The following is a 6,000-nucleotide window of genomic DNA, read 5'->3' on the forward strand; positions in this document are numbered from 1 at the left end:
AACAACCCAAGTTTAGTTCTCAGGTTTGGAGCATGAAGTCTGAGATCAGGGCGCCAGCACGGTCAGGGGGCAGGTCAGGTTCTGGAGAGAACCGGCTCCCTGGTTGCCAATAGCAGCTTTGTCTTGGTGGGGTGAAGAGGGCTGGCGAGATCCCTCTGGGGCCTTCTGGGAGGGCAGGCTCATCACCCAGGAGGGGTCCACCCTCAAGACCTGGTCACCTCCCCGAAGGCCCCACCTCCGGACACCACTAGGTTGCTTAGGAATTTTTATGTGGGGGGGCCAGTGGGGAGAGAGAAGCCTTCAGACCACAACAACCACCCCACTGTTAACAGACCCCCGAAAATGAACACTAATACATAATCTTATCTCATATGTAGGACAGGCCCACGTAGCTCCAGTTGTTCTAAAAAAGTCTTTTATGAAAAAAATAAAAAATAAAAAAAAAATAAAAAAAAAATAAAAAAGTCTTTTATGGTTTGTTGTTGTTTGAAGATTTTATTTATGTATTTGAGAGGAAGAGAGAGAGAGAGCTCGGGCGTGAGCCGAGAGGGGGAGAAGGTGAGGGAGAGAGTGAGAAAAGCAGGCTCCAGCTGAGCACGGGGCCTGGTGCAGGGCCCCATCTCAGGATGCAGATCACCACCCGAGCCCAAACCAAGAGTGGGGCGCTCAACCCCCTGGGCCACCCTCAACCAGCTCAGCCACACTCAGCCCACTGAGCCACATGGGCGCTCCTGTTGCTGATGTTTTAAATGCCAGAGCCAGTCTCCATCATTCCTTGCATTTCATTGTCCTGTCTCTTCAGTCTCTTTAATTCTTGAACAGTCTCATTAACAGTTTTGTCTTTCGTGACAATGTTGTTTTTAAAAAGAATCTGGTCCAGTTGTTCTGTTGAATGTCGCACCATTGGGATTTGCATGCCCCTTCCCTCAGGCCAAATGTTAGATTTAGAGGAAACTTCATTGGCAACAACACTAGACAGGTGGTGTCCTGGACTTCGTGCCCCACGTCACCACGAGGCTTGGAGGCTGTGAAGTTGTCCCAGGAGGAGTGATGCTAACTTTGCATCAGGTGGTACCTTCCCTTAAAAAATTTTTGTTGTTGTTGTTGTTTATTTATTTATGAGACACAGAGAGAGAGAGAGAGAGAGAGACAGGCAGAGGGAGAAGCAGGCTCCCTGCGGGGAGCCTGATGTGGGACTCGATCCCGGGACCCCAGGGTCACACCCTGAGCCGAAGGCAGACGCTCAACTGCTGAGCCCCCCAGGTACCCCCAGAAAGTTTCCTTTTTGTGATACAACTGTTTTTTGTGCTGCCTTTAAAAAGTCAGCCACTTCCCTTACCTGCATGATATAGGTGCCGAGTGTTTACTTACTGAGGAGGGCAGGTGATGCTGGGAGAGAGCAAAGGCAGAGGGAGAAGCAGGCTCCCTGCGGGGAGCCCGATGTAGGACTCGATCCCAGGACTTGATCCCAGGACTCCAGGATCACACCCTGGGCCAAAGGCAGACGCCAAACCGCTGAGCCACCCGGGGATCCCCTAAGAACACTCTTCTAGGTGCAACTGCTCACCTGGCGCCCAGGTGCTCTTCCTACATCTGTCTCTGTGACTTGCCCTTTGCTCACCCTAATTCTTTTTTCTGGAATGTTCTTCTCCTGCCCTTGTGTCTGCAGCTTCATGTATTAAAACACTGCCACGGCTTTCAGGCTGAGCTACCACTTGTTCTATTAAAAAAAAAAAACAAACTTAATTTCTCCTCTTCTTTAAAAAGTGGCTTCTTGGGACACCTGGGTGGCTCGGTGGCTGAGCACCTGCCTTTGGCTCAAGGTGTGATCCTGGGGTCCCAGGATCGAGTCCTATGTCGGGCTCTGTGCATGGAGCCTGCTTCTCCCTCTGTCTATGTTTCTGCCTCTCTCTCTGTGTTTCTCATTAATAAATAAATAAAATCTTTAAGAAAATAAAAATAAGGGCAGCCCGGGTGGCTTAGTGGTTTGGCGCCTGCCTTCAGCCCAGGGCGTGATCCTGGAGACCCGGGATCCAGTCCCACGTCGGGCTCCCTTCATGGAGCTTGCTTTGCCCTCTGCCTGTGTCTCTCTCTCTCTGTGTGTGTGTGTGTCTCATGAATAAATAATTAAAATCTTAAAAAAAAAAAAAAAAGAAAAAGAAAAAGAAAAATCAGTAAGTAAAATAAAAAGTGGCTTCTCCCCATTCGGCACACATTCCAAAATTCAATGTACCTAAATCTTTGGGCTGTTGAGCGTTAAATCACTCTCTAACTTGGATTAAATGCTGAGGCCCATCCTTCCAGACTGTACGCAGACTGGAGGGGAGCTCCCCTTCTGACTTTTCTGGGCTCCCGGTGGGCCACCCTTCTGGTACTTTGCGCTTCTATTATGTTGAGTAAATGGACAACCATCAACACTTCAATAAAATGTCCCCATAACTATCCTGGTAATGATCTCAAAGAGAAACTCTACTCTTGCCCTCTGTGCTTATTTTTTTTCCAAACACATTCCTTACAGTAGCAAGTTGACCAGGAAGTTTCCTTTACTCCCTTCCTCTAGACAGAGGGAAAAAAATAACAGGAAACCAACCCACAGCAAACAATGAAGATGAATATCAAATATTTGTTCCTTTCCGTACAAGGGGAATTATGCACAATATTAGGTCATCAGAGTGCCACTTGCAACAATCAAAGTTGCTTTGAGCTTTAAGAATTTTCAGTAGGGCAATTTGGCTATTTTTATTGACATGAGGTCAAGTAAAAAAATACAGCCTTTTGACAGAAATAAGTAGATATTATTCCAAGTGTCACCTGGAGGCTGTGCTCTCAAACTTGTGATTCCGGAACTCGGCTGCTGGGAGATGACTTCCTTTTTTTCTGTGCCCCCGTACATCTTGGGCATTGTAAGGAGAGAAATAGCAGGTGCTATCAACCAACTTTTCTGTGTCACTACAACATCACGAGTTAAATATTAACCCCATCTTGTAGATAAGAAAATCTAGTTTCATAGATGATAAAGATTTGCTTCAAATTACACAGCTAGATAAGCCTGGGGTTCAAAAATACACTCCTTTCTGACTCAAATCCACGCCATCATCATAGGACCGTGCTTTGTAAAGATCTTTTAAAAATGTATTTGACAGGGATCTCTGGGTGGCGCAGCGGTTTAGCGCCTGCCTTTGGCCCAGGGTGCGATCCTGGAGACCCGGGATCGAATCCCACATCGGGCTCCTGGTGCATGGAGCCTGCTTCTTCCTCTGCCTGTGTCTCTGCCTCTCTCTCTCTGTGTGTGTGACTATCATTAAAAAAAAAAAATGTATTTGACAGAGAGAGAGAGCATAAGAGAGCTGGAGCAGAGGGAGGGGCAGAGAGAGCAGAGGGAGGGGCAGAGAGAGAGGGAGGAGCAGACTCCCCGCTGAGCAAGGAGCCCCACCAGGGACTGGATCCCAGGACCCCGGGGTCCTGACCTGAGCAGATGCTTAACTGACTGAGTCCCCCTGGGGCCCTGGGACCGTGCTTTTTAGATGCCTGCCCCTCTACCAAACTGTGAGGTCCTTAGGTCCACAACACCCACCACAGTGGCTGGTGCAGGAACACCAAACAGAATCGAGTATTTCCCAGTTTTCGTCACCCCTTTCCTCTCCTCACTCAACATCTATTTCAGTCTTCCGTTCCCGCTCCCCAGCAGCCAGAGCCTTCAGGACAGGCTGCCTCCAGCCCAGCTCCCAGGGTGTGGTTTATGGCTAAATATAATCCCGGTTCTTTTGCCAATGATTGACTCAGGAATTCACACCTCAAGCCACCAGCTGGAAGCTGGACTGGTCCTAAGTGAGGACCTTCCTCCCTTCACTTGTGTGGCAGGTAAGGGACTCACAGCATCACAAGATCCTAGTTCAATGTCCAAATTCACTATATGGCAGTTCTGTGGCCTGAAGCAAATCACTTAACCTGCTGAGGCTTCATTTCTCTAGAAAATGAGGGTGATGATTCCCACCCTGGAAGGGTTATTCCTGGCACAAAAGAAATATTCATCAACGGACATTTATTAGGTGTGTGTATTGCCTCTATCAGGACCGTTTGAGCTCCATGCAACCACAACAAACATTTTCGAAGCACTTGAAATAATATGGCAATGAGAGAGGGTTTTATCTCACATAACTGGAAATGTGGGCTCTAGGCTCCGGTTCTTGGCCCTGTTGGCTCTGCCCTTTTGGGGTGTGGACTTGATATGAGGTTGTAGGATGGGTGCTGACCACCGAGGAGCAGGGTGACCAGCTTCCGGCTGGATCACAGCTCAAGAAGAGAACTGTTCTAGAGTGTGATTTGTATTATACCTATAAAATAGAGGGGCGCCTGGGTTGCTCAGTTGGTTAAGCGGCTGCCTTAGCTCAGCTCATGATCTCAGGGTCCTGGGATCGAGTCTGTATTGGGCTCCCCACTTGGTGGGAAGTCAGCCTCTCCCTCTCCCTCTGCCCCTCTCCATCACTGCTTCTCTCTCTCAAAATAATTTTTTAAATCTTTAAAAAAAATAAAATTAAGAAAGAAGACAATATGTGAGGTTTCCTTTGGCGGATTGCATGACTCAACAAAGTAAGAGTACACATGGGTAAGAGTAATCCATTATACACACATACAATTGCTGAAAGATAGACGCACCTAGTGACCTACCACTATCAGGATCCTCGAGGGACAAAACCATATTAGGCCTTCTAAGAAGTGGTGAAATGATGACTGAAACGTCTCCCTTCCCTTTCCTTCCCCTGTGACATCTGTCATGGCAGCAAGAGCGAAGAAAAGAAGAAGACTTCCCATGGGAACTGGACTAGAAGCCAGGAGACCCAGTTACACCAGCTAGGTAATTTTTTTAAGCTTTATTTATTTAAGAGAAAGAGCAGGTGTGCTGGGGGCAGGGCAAAGGGAGAGGGAGAAGGAGAGAAGGGGGGTGGTGCTCTAGCCCAGCACCTTGAGAGCTTGACCTGAGCCAAAACCAAGAGTTGGTCGCTTAACCAGCTGAACTACCAGGCGCTCCAGAAACCTGCTATGTGATTTTAAGCAAGTCATTTAATCTGTCTTTACGAGTAATGATAAAAGAATGTCTATTATATTAAAAGGTTTTATCACACATTATTTTTACTATATATTTATTGAAACGTCCATTATTATTATAAAAGGTTTGGAAAGTAGAAAGTGCCAGTAGTAGTTATTTATGCAATATTTAATTCTAAGCTGCTCGTGTAGCTCAGTCTGGGGGGAATACAAGACTAATGAACTCATGATCTATGCCACGGGCGCCTGTGGTTCCTGCGCCTCTAGCTTCTGATAGGAACACACAGTTTGGGCCCCAGGTGGCTCCGTGGTTGACCATCTGCCTTTGGCTCAAGTCATGACTCCAGGGGGTGCCTGGATCGAGGGTCCAGGGATCCAGTCCAAATGGCCCTCCCCCAGGGAGCCTGCTTCTTCCTCTGTCAGTGTCTCTGCCTCTCTCTGTCTCTGTGTGTCTCTCATGAATAAATAACTAAAATCTTAAAAAAAAAAAAAGAACAAGGATCACATAAATATAAAAGTATCTGTTGTGAAAGGAAGATAAAAGTAAAAATGGTATCTGTCGAGTTGTTAAATATATTCCCTCATCATTCCCCCTAAAAATGCTTTTCAAACAGCTTTAAATTCCAAAGAGCACTCTACTTGCTACCCCAGTGCACTTCAGCATCCTCACACCCTGTGTAGCCTTCACATTCTTTCAGGCTTGCCTCAACAGAGCTCTGTTTTTTACTAAAACTATTTAGGCCACTTCATCCTTCTCGAAGGGTCTCTAGAGTCAACCTTGTTTTTCTGTCCTCCACTCCCTCCCCTTTCCCCACATCACACACCCTCTCCGAGTTCCTTTTGCTCTCTTAAGTGCACCTCCTATGGGGGGTGTCCACTAATCCCAAATTCCTGCATTCAAAAATGCAGGACTTCCTTTTTTCTTTTTAAGGAGTAAATTTTTGTAGAACACCA

Source organism: Vulpes vulpes, unplaced genomic scaffold, assembly GCF_048418805.1.
Source record: "Vulpes vulpes isolate BD-2025 unplaced genomic scaffold, VulVul3 u000000652, whole genome shotgun sequence".
In the NCBI taxonomy this organism is placed as follows: Eukaryota; Metazoa; Chordata; class Mammalia; order Carnivora; family Canidae; genus Vulpes; species Vulpes vulpes.